General features: G+C 42.7%; 1 protein-coding gene across 1 annotated transcript in view; it reads left to right on the top strand.

Moving 5' to 3' along the window:
• Nucleotides 1-509: 509 nt before the first annotated feature.
• SPECC1L (sperm antigen with calponin homology and coiled-coil domains 1 like) overlaps nt 510-20,639 on the top strand; it is a 133,712-nt gene continuing 113,582 nt past the window's right edge. Inside the window, exon 1 of the mRNA XM_080821906.1 lies at nt 510-674. The gene's annotated coding sequence lies outside the window, so the exon portion shown is untranslated. The remainder of the gene's footprint in view (nt 675-20,639) is intronic.

Genomic DNA, 20,639 nt, shown 5'->3' with positions numbered 1-20,639 from the left:
AACCTGTATGACAACTGTGACCTAACAGAACTTCCTTAATTTGATAGAGGATATTTAGCCTCACGGTTTTGGTGGCTCAGTTGTTTAGTGTCTGTGTTCCCGGGCGCACAGGGAGCGCCAAGAGGGCAGGGCTTGTGTGTTTTTATCACCACTGTCTAGCTCGTCGCCTAGCACCGTCCTTGGCACAATGTAACTGCGTGCTGCATGAAAGATGGACCTTTAGCTGAGGTAAGGTTTGGAAACGCGGGAGCTCTACACTCATCACCTCGCCCCGTCGAACACACATTCAGGAGCACCCGCCATCCACAGCTCTAGCGAAAACCCCAAAGCGTCTGGAGCCTCTTTTTGTGGTTGTGCCGGTGACAGTGCGCCTGCGCTAGCCAGAGATGGGAGGGACGCGAGCGGAGCGGCCGGTGCCGTAGGCGCCTGCGCGGCGGCGGGATGTAGGCGGGGCCTCGCGGCGCCTGCGCAATCGGTGGCGGCTGTGTGGGGCCGAACAGGGGCGGGCCGAGGGCGGGGGCCGCGAGGGAGGCAGGGCGGGCTGGGCGAACGGCGCCGCGGGGTTGGCTGCTGCCCTGAGGCCGGACTCAACGGATTCGGGCCGCGCCACCGGCGAGCTCGCCGCCCGGCCCATCCCGGAGCCAGCGAGCGAGCGAGCGAGGCGGCGCCGCGCGGTAAGAGCCAGGGCCGGGTCTCCTCAGCGTGCGCTGGCGGGCCGCGCGGCCAGGCCCTGGCGGCCCCGCAGACCCCAGCGGGCCCGCGCCTGCGCGGTCCCCCGCCGGGGCCCCCCAGCCGGTCCCGCGCCTGCGCCGTCCCCCTCCGGGGCTTCTGGGCCGACCCCCGGGTCCCCCGGCGGTTCCTGGCTGGTGTATGCGGCCCAGGTGGTTTTGGGCTCCTTGCCTGCCGGTCCCTCCGAGCCAGGTGGCTGAGTGTGTCCCTCGCGCTTTGTTTTCCCTGTGCCCCCGAAGAGGCTCGGACCGGCGCCCCATAGCCCTGGTCCTTTAGTCCCCTTCCCCCGGCGGAGACACCGCTGCCGGGGGCTCCGAGGACGCGGCTCAGGGAGTAGCGCCGCGGGTGGGCGGCGGACCCAGGGCCTCCTGTGGACTCTGCTTCCGCTGGGGTACGCGCTCCCACCCTCTCCCCGCTCAGAAGGGAGGTCATCCTTATGCGAGCGGAATGTCGTTTTTTTCTTGAGACCTGGTTAATTGCATCAGGTTGAATATGAATAATAGTTTTTTATTGAGGGACTTTTGCATTTTCCTCAACCTGGTAATTGTGTGGCATACGTGGTTATATTTAAGACATCATAGTTCATTGTTGGGCACCTCTCCTGGAGATGACTGGAAAATAAATCAGTTTCCACGTAGTTTCAGCCTATTTACAAGACCAAGTAAGAATTCCAGTGATAATTCAAATTAGAGAGCTTTGATTTGTTGTGCCCTTGATAATTTACCGGCAAGTACGGGAGGGTCCAGGAAAAATTCCCATAAATTCGCTGCCCTATATTGATTGCAGGGAAAAGTGTGTTGTAAAAAGAGCATCTCTAGCCACTGATAATATTTTTTAAGATTACAGCAGATTCAGGAAACTAAAAAGTGTTGCAGAGCCCAACAGTGTTTGCAGGAGGATCTATCTTGAGATAAAATCAGAGCTTTGTAGACATCAGCAGACATCAGCATAACACATGTAGGTTATAAAATGGTCAAACCAATACTGACAGGTATATCTGTAAGGAGAAGTGGGGTATTGGTTTGGGGAAAGTCTTTTTAGGTAAAGAAATAGCTAACTGATCCAGTAATTTTTTTTCCTCTTTAAAAATGTCTTCTTTCCCCCTTTGATTTACTTTACACCAAGCAGTCTTTAAGACTCAGCAACTTTAGGTAGCTGGAGAATGTTTCTTAATAGCCTGTGTATACTCTAGGTATGTAGGGATTTTCTTGACATTCATTTTCAGTAAGAAAGTGAATATTATGCCATAGAAAAGCTTTAAACTTGAATTTTTAGGGTGTGTATCTACATTGTGTTGTTTTGAGATGGGATTTCTGTAAAGTAGAAGTTCTTTTTATAAACGATTTGACACAGTACACTGTTAATTTCACATGACTCAGCTGATAGTATTGCTTCCATTCAAAATTATTACGTGGGTTGGGTTTTCATAATATTTAAAACTTGCCGTATAACTATATACATACTTATTTTTTAATTTTTATTTTTTGAAGATTTATTTATTTGAGAGAGAGCATACCCATGGGTGTGTGTGTGCCCACGAATGGGGAGGAGCAGGGGGAGCCAATCTCAAGCAGACTCCACTGAGCATGGAGCTGGGCCTCCATCCCAGCACCCTCTGAGATCACGCGCCCAGCCGAAATCAAGAGCGGGATGCCCAACCAACTGAGCCACCCAGGTGTCCCAAACCTTACACATATTTAAATCACAAATGCTAACTTGTACTTAGCATTATGCAAACTGTCCAGCTCAGTAGAGGAGTGGTGACAGGGTATCAGCAGGCTAGAGATGCTTTCTTGGTTTTATGGCTTGGGGCAAATCAGTTGTCCTTTCTGGACCTTCATTTCCCTATCTGTAAATGCGAGGGATGGCGGAGGAGGGAAGAGAAGGAACGGAGCTCCAGTTGCCACTTTTTTTTTTTAAGATTTTATTTATTTGACACAGAGAGAGAGAGAGAGAGAGAGATCACAAATGGGCAGAGAGGCAGGCAGAGAGAGCGGGAAATCAGGTTGCCTGCTGAGCAGAGAGCCTGATGCAGGGCCAAAGACAGAAGCTTAACCCACTGAGCCACCCAGCCCACCCCTTTTTTTAGATTTTATTTATTTATTTGGCAGAGAGAGCGAGAGACTGCGAGAGAGGGAACACAAGCACAGGGAGTGGGAGAGGGAGAAGCAGGCTTCCCGAAGAGCAGGGAGCCCGATGCGGGGCTCAATCCCAGGACCCTGGGATCATGACCTGAGGTGAAGGCACACACTTAACGACTGAGCCACCCAGGTGCCCCCACTTGCCACTTTTAAAACACTTAATGGATCCTTGTCTACAGAATTCTCTTCCCTCGTAGTAGAAATGGGTCTTCTCATCTGTTCCATGACATTGTTTGTGGTCCCTCTGGAAAGACAGGGAGTGAGGCCATCATAAAACTGGTGAGAACAAATCTTGGGGACTCTTGGTCAAACCCCTGAAAGGGAGTGTTGAATGGGCCTTAGGGTATAGAGAAAAACAAGGGCAACGAGAGGGAGTTTTTCATTAAATTTATTCAATGAAAGGACTGCCCTTTCTAAAAAGTATATATGTGTGTCATTTTCTTGGTGTTGAAATTAAGCATTTTTTTTTGAAATGTTGATAGTAAATGATAGTATATGGTGATTGTAAATGGCAAATACAAGGTTGGTTATCTTATCACAATAAGATATTTTTAGAAATAAGGCCTAAAATCTTTTGTTTCACTATTGTTGTTAGGGAGTTCAAAAAGTTCCTAGGGCTTTTGGTGGTAAGAATATTAAAATGGAGATTATTTTTTAAGAGTAAATATGAATTTACTTTGTGGCCATCTGTCCAAATCCACAGGCAACTGGGAAGATTGGTTAAATTTGCTTGGTACTAAAGATGTTACTATTCTGATTATTCTTTCCTACTGGATATAAAATGTCAGGATATTTTTTTGTGTTTGCTTCTGCCAACAAAATAAGCCTAGGCAGGGAAATTCCTCCTGGTGGTTGGAATTGTTAGTGGTGAATAGACTAGCTGCTGAGGTAAAGAACCCCCATGGGGTTTCTCTCTGAGCTCAGAAATCTTTTAGTATTGTGGCCTCAGTCTTTTGCTGTGAAACATGACCATTGAGAAATTAGGCTTACAGACTGTATTTCAGATACGTTGAGAGGAAGAAGTGGCAATGGTTTGTTCCAAAGGAATGTAACAGATGATCTTTCTGTCTGTGAAGTCTTTAAAATTCATCCTGGCCTGCTGTTAATAACAAATAAGATTTAGTTATTGTAAATCTTTTTTTTATATTCACAAAACTGTAGTATATCAAAATGTATCAAACACATTTTAAAAGTGTCTTGAGCTAAAATGAATAATGCAGTGTAATTCTTTGTAATACTAATTTCTGTGCTTAGAGGACTGACTGCTCTCAGCCACCTCTAAGTTCCCTATTTTCTTTTCTTTCTTTCTTTTCTTTTTTTTTTTTTTTAAGATTTTATTTATTTATTTGACAGAGATCACAGGTAGGCAGAGAGAGAAGGGGAAGCAGGCTCCCCACCTAGCAGAGAGCCCGATCTGGGACTTGATCCCAGTACCCCGAGACCATACCAGAGCCGAAGGCAGTGGGTTAACACTGAGCCACCCGGGCGCCCCTAAGTTCTCTATTTCTAAAGAATAATTGGGTAACTCCCAAAAGGAAATTTGTCTACTAGCAAAGGGTGCGGATCTGTTAACAGTGTTTTTCCCACATTATCAGTGTAGTTCTTTTCTAGTTAAATCCAGCAGTTTGTTCCTGCCTCTGTCTTTGCAAAATATATCTGTTCATAGTCATCCCACATCCCCACCACCAAGTTTAAGTCCTTCAACAGCTCCCACTCTCTTCATAATCAGATTTACTAATCCTTATCTTGTTATCCAGGATGCTTCATCACTGGGCTTTGGCCTCCATTCTCATCCCCTCACCCACCTTTTTTGGTAGTTCACTGAGTTTTGCTGAACCTCTGTTGGTCCCTTAACTCTCTCCAGTCTCGTGTCTCCCTCTGCTGGAATGTCTTCTCTCACTTCATCCCATTATTACCTTATACTCAACTTAGATATTACCTTGCCTTGAAGGCATCCCTTGATCTATTTCCTGTATACCTGTCCAGCTTCCTGTCTAGTGAGGATTTGGTGCCCTGTGTTTTGTCTGTTCCCTCCACTAGCCAGTGACGTCACAGTGCATAGCAGAGTGTGCGGCTTGACCAAAGGTTGTTTCATCTGCTGGGTGCGTTATGTGCTAGGCATGTTAGCACTACCAAGGAAGTAGAGATTACTTTAAGTCCTTGCCCTTGGGAGTTTTACTATAGGTGTGCTTGACCTCTCCAGCTGCGAGACACCTTCCAGTTGTACACACCGATTTGCAAAGTCTATTTAGTTGTATCTTAGCATTTAACTCAAATTTTATTTCTTGAAGGAGGGACTGTCTCATACATGTTTTATAACCTAGAAACCAGCTGGGCATTATCTTTGTTCCCAGCTCTGGAAGGAATGTGCATTTGTTCTGTATTGCTTCCCTCATTCCCCTTGGATACCTTCCACCTTGGGTTTTTTGTTTTTGTTTTAATTTGATGTGTTTGGACAGTAAAAGTTTAAGAAATAAAGATATTAAATTGCAATTTCTCTATTGTGCATATAACATAGGGAAAACAAATGGTCAAAGGAGGGGCCCCTGGCTGGCTCAGGGGGGAGAGCATTTGACTCTCTTGATCTGAGGGTTTTGAGTTTGAGCCCCATTTTGGATGTAGAGATTACTTAAAAATAAGATTTTTTTTTCTTAAGACTTGTTTATTTTTGGGGCACCTGGGTGGCTCAGTGGGTTAAAGCCTCTGCTTTTGGCTCAGGTCATGGTCCCAGGGTCCCAGGGTCCTGGGATTGAGCCCCGCATCGGGCTCTCTGCTCAGCAGGGAGCCTGTCCCCCCCGCCCCCGTCTGCCTCTCTGCCCACTTGTGATCTCTGTTTGTCAAATAAATAAAAATCTAAAAAAAAAAAAAAGCATCTGCCTTAAAAAAAAAAAAAGACTCGTTTATTTTCAAGAGCGAGCTCTTGTGTGCGCATGTATGCGTGTGAGTGAGAGGAGAGGCAGAGGGAGAGAATCCTCAAGCAGACTCCCGGCTGAACATGGATTCCCCATTCAGGGCTCCATCCCATGACCCGTGAGATCATTACCCGAGCCAAAAACCAAGAGTTGGATGCTTAACTGATTCAGCTACCTAGGTACTCCAAAAATAAAATGTTAAGGAAAAAATGATAAAGGGCAAAGATACTTTGTCTATTATAAAAAGGCCCTATATTACACTTCTTTTCAAAAGAACTGAGGTTATACAAAGAAAAATAAAAAATACCCTGGTTAAGGGTGCCTGGATGGCTCAGTCAGTTGAGTGTCTGCCTTCTGCTCAGGTTATGATCACAGGGTTCTGGGATCAAGTTCCACATGAGGCTATCTGCTCAGTGGGGAGCCTGCTTCCTCCCTCGGTCTCTGCCACTCCCCCTGCTAGTGTGCGAGGGCATGCTCTCTCTCTCTTTCTCTCTAATAAATAAATAAAATCCTAAAAAAGAAAAAAAAAAAGACCCTGGTTAAGCTTAGGAAAGAGTCATGCAGAAAACTTAGCAGCACTGTTAAGATTTGTGAAGAAATACTGGTTAAAAATTAAATTTGTCCATTTCTTCCTCTCTCCCTTCTTACATTCTTGGGAAAAAACCCAGGTCAGCCATTTTCCAGTTGCACCTCTTCTACTGAGAATTCCCAAGACAGTCTGTTGGGGCTGCTTTTTTTTCCAGAACAGTCACCATTGGCTACTTTCTCCCAAGAGAAGCCCCTTTTCTCCTACTTAGGAGACAGCCAGTGTTCTGAGTCCCACTCCCTCTTTCCCTGGAAATTTCTCCTTGTTGTGGTTTGGTTTTATCCTACCAGGCTCAAGGATTCTTGAGCAGGACCTATTGGATTTTCTTCTTGCACATTTTTCTTTTTTAAACTTTAGTGGATTTGAGCTAGTCTTAAATCTTCTCTCTCATGTTCTTTCTTGTTCTCCCTCTCTGGCACTCCACATTTTCTGCAGACTCCATTGAATCCTTACGGTTACCCAGGTATGCTGTGTCTCCCCTGTTACCAATTACCTGTTGACCTATTCAACCTATCTCCCTCCTTTTTAGTCTTCATGCCAACCTCATTGCAGTCTTATTCATCCTTGCCCAGCGCCCCCACGCAAGGCCTCCAGCTTTTCATTTTTTTAAATCTCCTCCTTGCCTTAGGCCTTGGCCCCTACTTCCTTTCCATACTCCATTTTTCATCATTCTTTTTTTTTTTTTTTTAAGATTTTATTTATTTATTTGACAGAGAGAGATCACAAGTAGGCACAGAGGCAGGCAGGGGGTGGGGGGAGCAGGCTCCCCTCCAAGCAGAGAGCCCAGTGCGGAGCTTGATCCCAGGATCCTGAGACCATGACCTGAGCCAAAGGCAGAGGCTTAACCCACTGAACCACCGAGGCGCCCCTCCCTTTTTTGTCATTCTTTATTATTCATGTATTCGTTTGAATACAAGAATACCTGAGTGCCTGTATTCATTTGAATACATGACTGATGTATTCCTGTATTCGATCGTATATTTGTTTGCAAACATGTATGTTTTTAAAAAAAATAACAGGATTATTGAGATACAATTCATATACCATAAAGTTCACTCTTTTTGAAGTGTAAACTTCAGTGCTTTTAAGTATATCCATAGAGTTTTGCATTGATCACCACTGTCTAATTCCAGAACATTTTCATCACCTCAGAAAGAACCTTTGTTCTGATTAATAGTCACTCCCCATTCTCTACTCCCTCCAGCCCCTGGAAATCCCTCATCTGCTTCTGTCTCTATAGATTTGCCTGTTCTGGGCATTCACAGAAATGGAATCATACAGTTTGTGCCCATTTGTCTGCCTTCTTTCGTTTAGCATGATCTTTTTAAGTATTGTTCATGTTGTAGCATTTATTAGTACTTCATTCCTTTTATGGCCAAATAATAGTTTATACTTTGTTGATGAACATTTGTTTTTTTTCCACTTTTGGTGATTATAAATAATGCTGCCCTGGACATTCATGTATAGGTTTTTTTGTGGTTGAATATTTTCAGTTCTTTTGGGTGTGTACCTCAGAGTGGAGTCACTGGGTCACATGGTAGCTGTGCTAAACTTTGAGGAACCAACAAACTTCCAAAGCTGCATCATTTTACATTCCCACTGGCAGTGTATGAGGGGTTCAGATTCTCCACCTCCTCATCAGTGTAAGGTTTTGCGAGTATACTTTAAAAAAAAAAAAATTTTTTTTTTTTTGACACTTCTTGTTTTCTTCACTTACTATTTCTGGAAATTCCATTAAATCAGCTGGCATCAGTCTGACTTATTGTGATTAATGGCTTCATAGTAGTATTCCATAGTAAAAATACACCATTTAGTCATTCAGTTCAGCAGAGTTATTTGTTTATTTAGCTTTATTTAGTTTTCTTAAGGAAACTCTGTGCGCACTGTGGGGCTCAAACTCACAACCCTAGGATCAAGAATCATAAGCTCTACTGATGGAGCCAGCCGGGTGCTCCATCAATTCAGCACATATTTATTATGTGACCTTTTTTTTATTAAAAGATTTTGTTTATTTCTGTGACAGAGATCACAAGAAGGCAGAGAGGCAGGCGGGGGTGGGGGGCGAAGCACGCTCCCTGCTGAGCAGAGAGCCTGATGCGGCTCTATCCCAGGACCTTGGGATCATGACCTGAGCCGAAGGCAGAGGCTTAACCCACTGAGCCACCCAGGCACCCTATATTATGTGAGAAGATCTTAAGTGCCAGGCACTATTCTAGGCTCTGGGGCAACAGCGTTGAAAAAAACAAACAAAATCCTTTGCACTCTTTGGATTTACTTTCTGGTAGGGGAGTGGTGAGAAGTTAGGAAATAAGTAAGTAATGCAGATCGGGTTTTACCAGTGCAGTTTGAGTCTGTGGCAGCTTTCTGAATAGTGTAGATATATACTAAATATATACTAAATATATATACACATATATATATACACACACACTAAATATATACTAAATATATATATATATACTAAATATATACTAAATACTAAAGGCTAGAGATTACCCTAAATGTTACAAGCTACTGTAAGTCTGTATTCATATTAATCATTTGAGGTAAAAGTAGAAACATTTTCATAAAGGAAAAAATAGAAAACAACCAACTGGTAAATGTGGATATGGAATTTTTGGGTGGATAAACTGATGAGCCTAAAAGGTCTTGGTAACAAAGTTTGCTTTTTTTTTTTTTTTGAAGTTGGTTCCACACCTAGCTTGGAGCCCAATGCAGGGGTTGAACTCATGAGCCTGAGATGAAAACCTGAGCTGAGATCAAGAGTCAGAAGCCCAACCTACTGAGCCACCTAGGCACCCCAAAATTTGCATATTTATAAATTGTATCCAAGCCCTCTTGCTCTAGTGATCAGTAATAGACACCTTTCACCAAAGCCAGGTAGAGTATATGTGTTACAAGTTTTTGATAGAGGTAGCTAAGAGTACTTTTGGGTGACATGGCAAAACGTGCAGGCCCATACAAAAGTCTTGTTTTTCTTTCTAAACTTTTATGTATTTATTATATTGCCCTGTGAATTATTGAGGTTGTCACTATAGTAAGGCCTACTCTAAATTATTCATGCTGATGCTTAGGGAAAATAATCTGGATCTTCTAGAGTGGTTAAGCCTAGAGGGAAAAATGATGTCCATCCCTACAAGGACAGATTTATATTGATATGCAGCCTAGTTGGACCTGCACTAACCCCTCTTGGTTGGCTCTAGAAGTACTGCAGTTAAAATAAACATTTCTGTTCTGAGCTTTTTTATATTGGACTTGGTAATGAAGCTAGAAGTGCACCCTTTAGACACATACTCAACCTTCCTGTTCAGTTCAAAGGCTTGCTTGGCTGGACCTAGCTCCATCATAATGGAATGCAAATCATTTATTAATAACCAGAATTTCATTGTAATGAATAAAATGTTTTGCAAAAAAAGTTTTTTGGCATTCAGTTACTAATGCTTCTTTGTTTTGTTTTGTTTTTAAAGATTTATTTATTTATTTGAGAGAGAGAGAGACAGAGACAGAGATCACAAGTAGGCAGAGAGGCAGGCAGAGAGAGAGGGGGGAGCAGGCTCCCTGCTGCAGAGAGCCTGATGCGGGGCTCAATCCCAGGACCCTGAGATCATGACCTGATCCGAAGGCAGAGGCTTAACCCATTGAGCCACCCAGGTGCCCTACATTCCTCGTTTTTAAAAAAGCGCAACCTGTTAGTTTATGTTAAAGTTGTATTTCTGAAGGCCTAGTGTAGAATATAAATGTCAGTCAGGAAGCTGTCTAGCTGTATTGGGATTCTCTTTTTTTTAAAAAGATTTTATTTATTTGACAGAGAGACACAGTGAGAGAGGGAACACAAGCAGGGGGAGTGGGAGAGGGAGAAGTAATCTTCCCGCCGAACGGGGAGCCCAATGCGGAGCTCCATCCCAGGACTCTGGGATCATGACCCAAGCTGAAGGCAGAGCATATGTTTAACGACTGAGCCACCCAGGTGCCCCTGTACTGGGATTCTTAATCACTTCCTCTCCTGTCTTTTGCTGTAACTCCCTCAGCCATCACACATGTGGGGTTGGGTTCCAAAATTTTATTTATAAAACGAATACATAAGTTTTATGAAGTCTATATTAATAGTACTGTGGAATCTAATGAGCATCTATATCAGCAGAGCTGGAAAAGCATATATTTCATGTGTACCTTTCATTAAATGTGGTCCTCTCACAACACATCTTGAGGTAGTTTTTTTAATAAGATTTTATTTATTTATTTGACAGAGAGACACGAGAGAGGGAATACTAGCAGGGAGAGTGGGGGAGGGAGAAGCAGGCTTCCCACTGAGCTGGGACCCTGATGCGGAGCTTACTCCCAGGACCCTGGGATCACGACCTGAGCCAGAGGTGGGATGTCCAATGACTGAGCCACCCAAGTGCCCCACATCTTGAGGTAGTTAGCACAACTATTATTTTCCTTAATTTTATAAATGAGGAAATGAGGTTAAGAATACAGAGTTAACCAGTGGCCAAGATTGGATTTGAGCCACGGTTTCTGACTAAAGGTTTTATGTTCTTTTTACTATGATATGCTGCCTTTCAACTAGAATGCATTTGTCATAAGGCTGAAGGAACTACAGTGCTGTTTAGCCTGGAGAATGGAAGACTTAGGTGGGCATTGTTTCTCTTGTAATTGAAATAGTTGAAGGAATTTCTTTTGCGTTGCTTTGGCAGGTATTCTGGTAAATGGCAGTTCCAATTGCACTGATACTTAGCTGCATAAACTGCCCAAGAATTGAAGGAGCTGCCCCTTTCAAGTTACTACCTGGTAACAAAGGCTGCGGGATGTCAAGGGATGATGCCTGACCTGTTTTACCGAAGTCCTCTCTCCATTTGCTCCCCTTCTTTGCATCCTCCCTCTGCATCCTTTATTGCCTGAGTTCTTAGCTGGGCCTCCTCTCTTCTCTTTCTCGCATCTTTTTCCTTAACCACTCAGAGGCAGATTTTAAGGGTGAGATGGTCTTGTGTTTGATTGGTTCATTTTATCACATTTGGAATATATCCTTGTGATAAGATTTAATGATAATTCTGTTCTTTTTGGTTCATTTTATCACATTTGGAATGTATCCTCTTATTTTCTTTTCTTTCTTTCTTTTTTTTTTTAAGATTTTATTTATTTATTTGACAGAGATCACAAGTAGCAGAGAGGCAGGCAGAGAGGGAGAGGAAGGGAAGCAGGCTTCCCACTGAGCGGAGAGCCCGATGTGGGGCTCGATCCCAGGACCCTGGGATTATGACCTGAGCCGAAGGCAGAGGCTTTAACCCACTGAGCCACCCAGGTGCCCAATTTTATTTTATTTCTTTTAAAGATTCTATTTTGGGGTGGCTCTGTTGGTTAAGCGTCCCACTTGTGATTTTGGCTGAAGTCACACTCTCAGGGTCATGAAATCATGCCCTACATCAGGCTCTGTGCTCAGCTCCTTTCCCTGTCCCTCTCTTCCCAACTCGGGTATGCACACACACACACTCTCAAAAAAAAGATTCTATTTTTAAGTAATCTTTACACCCAGCATGGGGCTTGAAGCCACAACCCTAAGATCAAGGGTCATATGCTCTACTGACAAAGCCAGGTAGGCACCCCTCCTTCCGTATTTTTTTAAATAAAATGACAGTAAAGTATGAATTTAGAATTTGGAATTTATTTTCTAATACTATTCTTAGAGGAATTTTTTTTTAACTGGAAATGAAAATTGAAGACTGTATACTAGGCTGGTAGGCTAAGGAGTGGTTTATTATGTAAGTATGAGATTCTCTAATGAAAGGCTAATTCAGTATTTACTTTCTTACTGAAGGTTAATATCCTTGGAGATAAGCGCCCAAGGTTCTTACCTTATTTTGTTCCCAGTTGCATGTGATTGTGCAAAATTTTGCATAGAAAAAGCTTCGTAGGTGCTGTGTTTGCCTGGCCAGAGGAGTTACACACTGCAAATGTGCAGAGACGTGGCAAGCAGTGGTAGGTTCTGTGTTGACATGAGTGACTTCTGAGAAAGGATTATTAGGATTCTCAGTCACTGCACATCTTTGAAGGTGGTTTCAGAGATTAGTGAGGTCAAGAAACAGACCTGTAACCTCTCAGACAGCTAATGAATTTTTGCATAGCAGTTACTGTTTTGTCTTTTGTCAATGAAATTAAAAAAATTTTTTTTGTCAGAAGCCCAGACTTTAGGTATTTGTTCAGTGATTAAGTCTCTGTGGCATGCTGCAAGTGAGACAGTCAGCTAAGAGAATTCTTCCTGCAGATGTACCATACAATGCTTTTTAAAATAACTAAAGTTATCCCACTGGTATCTGGAGCCTTTAGAGATGAACCATTGTGAATATCTGATAGGCAGCTAACTGAGGTTAGTGTAGGAACTTCCCATTTCAGCTGATGTCTGATGATAAATCAGTCCTCCCAGCCCCCACTGGAAGACTTTTGAAGAGTGAGAAGGAGGGCCCAGCTACTTTGAAGGCAGTTCATTTGGTGTAGGGGCATCTCTGATTATTAGTTGTTCCAGAATCTGCCTCTTGATAACTTTTAGTCACTAGTGCTATTACTGCTTTCTGGATCTTTTCAAATTTGAAAATAGCCATTATTTTTTAAACAGTCTAATGAGTTGAAAGTTTCTCTTCTTTGACTTGTTTCCAGAGCCTTATATTAGGATTTTAATACTCCCATTTTCTAAGTTGGGGGTAAGATGCTGTGACTTTTGTATGGGAATCTATTCTTCTTCTTCTTCTTTTTTTTTTTTTTAAAGATTTTATTTATTTACTTGACAGATCACAAGTAGGCAGAGAGGCAGGCAGAGGGAGAGAGGAGGAGGAAGCAGGCTCCTTGCTGAGCAGAGAGCCCCATGTGGGGCTCGATCCCAAGACCCTGAGATCATGACCTGAGCCGAAGGCAGAGGCTTTAACCCACTGAGCCACCCAGGTGCCCCGGGAATCTATTATTCCTAATATCTGCTACTAGTAACCTTTTATTGAAATTCAGAGTTTGCTAACATCATGTAGTAGTGTTGCGAAATTTTACTTTTTATTTATTTTAGTATTATTTTTTTAAAAGATTTTATTTATTTATTTGTCAGAGAGAGACAGCACAAGCAGAGGGAACAGCAGGCAGAGGGAGAGGCAGGCTCCCTGCCAAGCAAGGAGCCCGATGTGGGATTCGATCCCAGGACCCCGGGATCATGACCCGAGCCGAAGGCAGACGCCTAACCAACTGAGCCACCCAGGCTTCCCATGCGAAATTTTACTTTTTAAAAAATTGGAATGAAGAAGTAGAAAGAAACATATTTTACATGTTCTATTTTCTTTTTTAAGATTATATATATTTGAGAGACAAAGAGGGCACAAGAGCGCACATGAAATTGGGGGGTGGGCACAGAAGGAGAGGGAGAAGCAGATTCCCTGCTGACCCTAGGGTCATGACCTGAGCCAAAGGCAGACACTTAACTGAGCTACTCAGGAGCCCCTCTGTTTTCTTAATATCTGAATGGTTATGTTATATTGAAATTCTGACAGGTGATTGAGCTCTGTTGCTTGAACTTGCAATACATTACTTATGCAGTGAAGAAAAACAGTGCGGTCCTAAATTGGCAACAGCAAAATCAGTGTAATTGAGTTACATGGTTTATCTCAGCATTCAAGAGTGTGGACCATGACATTTTGAACTCAGAAGGAAGTGCTTTCCCACTGTTTTTATCTTTTTCCTTCTTACATCCTTATCCTACCAGTAATGAGTGAGCAAAAGGTCTACACGTCTACAGTTACAGGGTATCTTATAATAGGAGTAAACTGTGTAACAGGTGGTTAACTGGCATGTCTAGAAAGAGTTTACTAGGATATACTTATGACACACATGTCCTTTTCAGCACTGATTCAGGCTGTTCACCTCATAGCTTTGATTCTTGTCTTTTTGGGGGGTTTGGTTCCATCCTCTGTATAGTTATGGACTAGGGCAGGGCTGGCAGGGCTGGCAGAGCTGGAGAGGAGGGAATTCTATAAGCCATACCTACTGTTCGTTTCCAAGGCACATCCCACCATAGTTAAATGTCTCGGAACATAGAGCACTCTGGATGCCCTCAGTACTCTCACTGTACAGGCCACACCTTGAGATAAAGAAAGACAATCCAGGGAGTTACCCAGTTGTGGTGGACTGGTGTGGGCTTTGGAATCAGACCTTGGACTTGATAATCATATCCATCTCCTTAGATGAAGGAGGATTGAATGAAATGAAGTGTGTGAAATTTCTAGTGTAGGGCTTGGCATATAGTTGGCCCACAGGTTTTACTTTTCCTTCTTTCCCTCTCGCCAGTAAGGTTTCAGAGGGATGGGAGAGTGGTAGAGTTTGATCATCAGGTCATCAGTTTCTGCCAGGCAGCAAGGGGACTGCAGAAGGAGGTACAGGTAAGCAATGAGGCCGTGTGGCTCCTTCTCACATTTCATTCTGGGAGATCAGAGAAAGCCCTTCTTTGAGCTATCTGTCCTTTAGCAGGAAATGTGGACGGAAACCCAGAGGAGTAATAGGCCTGTGACAGAGACATTCCCTTCCTGTCAGCCAATTCTGTTGAGTTGGCTTTTTCAACTCAACAGAATGTCTGTGCAGATATGGCCCTGTGTATGGTAAGATACAAAAAGATGGAAATCTTCCCTTCCTCCCAGGCTTAAACCAATCCCTGTACACCAAGGTTTCTAAGTCTTAGCTCTATTGATATTTTGGGTCATACAGTTCTTTGTTGAAAGGGGCTGTTCTGTGTACTGTAGGATGTTTTGACCGTTCCTGGCTTCTACCACTCGATGTTAGTAGCACCTCTACCCCCATCGTGATAAACAGAAATGTCTGCAAACAGTGCCAGTGGTCCCCAAGTGGGCAAAACTGCCCACTATTGAGACCGTGACCTTATACTCCGTAGACATAAGGAAAAAGGACTTCTCAGTATTTTTTTTTAATTAATTTTCATTTTATCTAACCAGTGAAATGCTTGTTGAAAAAGATTTCACTCTTACTAAATCAAATTCAAATTCGAATCTTTTTTTTAAAAAGGGGACACGGGGGAGGGAGGAGAGGGAGATCGGGGGAGAGAGAGATTTTTAAGTAGTCTCCACACCCATCATGGAGCTGGATGCAGGGCTCAGTTCTACAACCCTGAGATCATGACTGGAGCGGAAATCAAGAGTCAGCTGCTTGACCGACTGAGCCACCCAGGTGCCCCATTTGATCTATTTTAACTTGTTTAGTTTAGAAGGACTTCCTTTATGCTGTTGACAAAACAATTCTCTAATCTAAATTTTTGGCTTTTTGGTTGAACAATTGGGAACTTTTTTACTATTTTTTTAAAATGAGTTTTTGAGTGTAATTTATTTACAACAAAATGCTTCCATTTTAAATGTACAGTGTAATGGGGTTTGAAAATGTATATGGCCATATAAGCAGCACCTCAGTCCAAATACAGAGTATTTCCATAACCCCCAAAAGTTCTCTTATATCTTGTTCAACTAATTTCCCCTTCTTCCTTCCCTAAGCAACCACTGATCTGCTCTCTGTCACTATAAAAAAGTTTGCATTTTGTAGAACTTCATGTAAATGGAATGTATCAGGCTTCTTTCTTTTTTTCCTTTTTAAGCTTTATTTATTACTTGAAAGAGAGCAAGGGAGAGGGGCAGAGGGAGAGGAAGAGGGAAAGAATCTTCAGCAGACTCCTTGAGCGGTGAGCCCAGTGTGGCCTCAATCTCATGATCCTAAGATCACAACCTGAGCTGAAATCAAGAGTCAGATGCTTAAAGGGCTGAGCCACACAGGAGCCCCTCAGGTTTCTTTCATTTATCATAATGCTTTTGAGACTCATTCATGCTGTTCCATGTTATCAGTGGATTTTCCCTTTTCTTGCTGGGTTTTATTTCATTATATAGCTGTACCATAGTTTGTTCATTTCCTTGTTGATGGGCATGTGGGTTGTTTCTGGTTTGGGGGTATTGTATGTATTTTTAAAAAGCTGCTATGAGGAGTGCCTGGGTGGCTAAGTGGGTTAAGCCTCTGCCTTAGGCTCAGGTCATGATCTCAGGTTCCTGGGATCGAGCCCCACATCGGGCTCTCTACTTGGCAGGGAGCCTGCTTTCTCCTCTCTCTCTCTCTGCCTGCCTCTCTGCCTACTTGTGATCTCTGTCTGTCAAATAAATAAATAAAAATCTTTAAAAAAAAAAAGCTGCTATGAACATTTATGTATGTCTTTGTGTGCATATGTTTTAATTTCTTTTGGATAAATACCTGGGGCTGAATTACTGGGTAATACGGTATGTGTTTAAATTTATGAGAAACTGCCAGAATGTTTTCCAAAGTAGTAGTACTGTTTTATACTTCTAGCAGCAGTGTGTGAGAGTTCCAGGTGTTCATGTCCTCACTGACACTTTGTCTCTTTCAGTTTTTTTCTAGTGAATTTTATTTTATTTTAAATTTTATTTATTTACTTATTTATTTTATTTTTTTAATTTTTATTTATTTATTTGACAGAGAGAGAGATATCACAAGTAGGCAGAGCAGCAGGCAGAGAGAGAGGGGGAAGCAGGCTCCCCGATGAGCAGAGAGCCCGATATGGGGCTCGATCCCAGGACCGTGAGATCATGACCTGAGCTGAAGGCAGAGGCTTAACCCACTGAGCCACCCAGGTGCCCCTACTTATTTATTTTTAAGCTCTACACCTAGTGTGGGGCTTGAACTCAGAACCCTGAATTAAGAGTTGCATGTTCTGGGGTGCCTGGGTGGCTCAGTGGGTTAAAGCCTCTGCCTTTGGCTCAGGTCATGATCTCAGGGTCCTGGGATCGAGCCCTGCGTCGAGTTCTCTGCTCAGCAGGGAGCCTGCTTCCTCCTCTCTCTCTGCCTGCCTCTCTGCCTACTTGTGGTCTCTGTCTGTCAAATAAATAATAAAATCTTAAAAAAAAAAAAAAGAGTTGCATGTTCTGACTGAGCCAGCCAGGTGGCCCATTAAGCTTACTTTTTAAAAAGGTTTTGTTTAGGGGCGCCTGGGTGGCTCAGTGGGTTAAGCCTCTGCCTTCAGCTCAGGTCATGATTCAGGGTCCTGGGATCGAGCATTGGGCTCTCTGCTTGGCAGGGAGCCTGCTACCCACCCACCCACCCCACTTCTCTGCCTACTTGTGATCTCTCCCTGTCAAACAAATAAATAAAATCTTTAAAAAAAAAAGAAAAAAGAATTAAAAATAAGTTTTATTTGTTTGAGAATTAGAGAGAGCATGAGTGTGGGGCGGGATACAGAGGGAGAGGGACAAGCAGACTCCACCCTGAGCAGGGAGCCTAACATGGGTGCTCGATCCCAGGCCCCTGGAATGAGGACCTGAGCCAGAGGCAGACGCTTAACCAACTGAGCCACCCAGGTGTCCCCCGACCTTTAAGCTTATTTTTAGGGGCTCCTGGGTGGCTCAAGCCCCCTTGTCGGGTTCCCTTTGTTTATCCCTCTCCAGTTTCCCCATGCTTGTGTTCCCTCTCTTGCTATCTCTCTGTCATAAATAAATATCTTAAAAAAAATAAGCTTATTTGTAAAGGATTTTTTACACTGTTACATTTGAATAGTGAAATGCCAAGAAAATATTTCATTTTGTGTTTTGGGTCAGAGTTCGTTATAAATGTAAAAATAGATTAGTGTTTTTAATGGTCAACAGTTTATTTTATGAATATAGCATTGTGCTGTTGGGTAACTGCCCGCCAAAACTCCGAGCATAAAGCCGTGGCTTGAAGGGGTCCTGAATAAACTTTCTGTTTTTGAAAATATTCACAAACCTTGGCTGAGGAGGGAATGGCCAGAAGAGACTCAAAATTTCTTGCATTCTGGGAGTTCAAACTTCGGGAACCAATTTGTTTTGGACTAAATCTGGAAAAATAATTTGTGTACTATAGCCAAAATTCTTTTAGGCTGTTCTTTTCCAGCCTTGTCACTAGTCTGGAATGTTAAGTATTGTCAGTTTAACGGCCTTTCAGCAGCTTATATTAAAAAGAGAGCTCCAGAAATGGATCTGAAGAGGTCTTGGATAACATTAGGTTTTTGAAAAGAGAGAGAAGCAAACCAAGAACAAAGGCTTGACTATAGAGAACAAACTGATGGTTACCAGAGGGGAGGTGGGGGGCGGGGAGATGGGTTCAGTAGGTGATGGGGATTAAGGAGCGCACTTGTGATGAGCACTGGGTGATGTATGGAAGTGTTGAATCACTGCGCTGTACACCTGAAACTAATATTACACTGTATGTTAACTTACTGGAATTCAAATAAAACTTAAACCTAAAAAAATAGGTGTTTTTTTTTGTTATTATTTGGAAAGCAGTAAGAAGACATGGTTCTAATTTTGAAAAATCCAGGGAGCCTCTAATTTCTAAAGATTTCCTTGTGTTCAATCTTGTAGAATAATAGAAATCATAAATTAATACTAGTGGGCTTCTCTCTGGCCAAAACCAAATGGACATGGAGTTGTGCTTTTGAATTTTTTTGCTGATAATTAACTCCTTTTCTTAGCATCCTGTCTATCAGTAGCTATGGTTTAGTGGAAAGAGCACAGATTTTGGGCAAGCTGTTTACCTCCCTAACCCCAGTTTCTTCCTCCTTTCCAGCCACGTAGGGTGATGATGAGAATCAGGTGTGCACTGGCCTTTCTCGCTGATGGTCTCCAGGCAGCTTGCTTTTAATTTAAACAACAACCCCACCACCAGCAAAGTGTCTCTACCTCCTCATGACTGTCTCCCCCTAACAAAGCCAAAGTTCTGAAAAGGTCTTTATCCTTCATCTCCTGCTCAGTTTTTTATCACATTCCACTGCAGTCTGACTTGGCCCCTGAGCCTTCCTCTTGGGGTTGTGAGCCCTGCTTGCCGTCAGCTACTTAGTGCTAACTTCAGTATCCACTTGGGCATGGTTGGTCAGTGTGGCTTTTCTCCTGTTGATACTCCCTTCACAGAGCGTGACCGGATGGAAAGGAGGAAGCTGGGAGGGAAAGTGGGAAATCAGAGGGGTAGCTGTTTTTTCCTTCACCTGTGACCATGGGGGTGCTTAAGAGTGGTACACTGCTAGGGTAAGGAGAGGACACTGGGGCGAGGTTCCTTCCTTCTCAGGGCTGCAGGTGGAAGTGGAGAAGAGGTGGATCTGAATGCCACCTTTCCCTCTCAGTAAGTTATAATGTGGATCACTGATTTCTGGAAACGATACCATAACAAGACAAACTACCATATTAAATGTGCACATTAGTTGATAATCACACCCTGATTTTAGGCATTAATTAAAATCAGTGTCAGAGCACCTGGCTGGCTCAGTCAGAAGACCATATGACTCTTGATCGTGAGGTCGTGAGTTTGAACCCCACTTTGGGTGTAGAGATTACTTAAATAAATAAATAAACTTTAAAAAATCGGTATTAAAAATGAGAAGGTATTGTGTTACAATAAAAATAAGCATTTGAAAATTGTCACTAAGCATTATTATTGTCAGTTAGCTGCTTAGTAATCATTGAAGTATTTTGAGCGGTAATGGACTTTTTTATGTGGATCCAGACTAAGCAGAAAGTTGTATGTCCAAAACCATTTCACCTTGGCTTCTCTCCTTCCTCTCCCTGTTTCATGCATCTTGCATTCACACCCACTTGCACATGTGCAGGGTTTTGACATGACAGGGCTCACACTTTTCCTCTGAGTAAGCCTTGACTTTTTCAATGGAGTCTCACTCCAAGTCTGTAAAATGTTTACATTTAAATGCATTTTTCTGATTGTGTGTCATAATTCACAAAAGAAGGGTTAGAAACATGTATGTGTTGAGGAATTCACTATTGGATCAGTCTACTGCATTAGGATTTATCTAATTAAAATATTTCTTACTTAATTTCTTCAGCGTTCTGTTTGGTTTTTGTAGCCCACATGCCTTATCAGATTGGTTTTTGGTTTTGATTGGTTTAGTAACCTGTAGTTACTGACACCAGTGTGGCTAGTTTCCTAATTTTCAGTTTTCCTTTGACTGTGTGATTCCTTCTCCTCCGTGTTTTAAGTCTGTTCTTATTTTACATTTTAATATCCCTACATTTCATATATGGAGTTTGTGAAATAAAAGAGAAATGTATCTATATCATTTGGGCCGAAACCTTTTTGGATTTTTAGTGGCATGTTGATAGGCACAAAAAAATCATACCTAATCAACAGTTTCCTTTTTGAAAGTAGTTTTGATTCCTGGTTCTGAACGGCATAAATTATGAAATAGAATTTTTGAATTTCTGAAAGATCCTGATCCAT

The sequence above is a fragment of the Martes martes genome (assembly GCF_963455335.1).
Source record: "Martes martes genome assembly, chromosome: 13".
NCBI classification, from domain to species: domain Eukaryota; kingdom Metazoa; phylum Chordata; class Mammalia; order Carnivora; family Mustelidae; genus Martes; species Martes martes.
The sequence above is the reverse complement of the archived record's forward strand: the minus strand, read 5'-3'. Positions and strand labels throughout refer to the sequence as shown.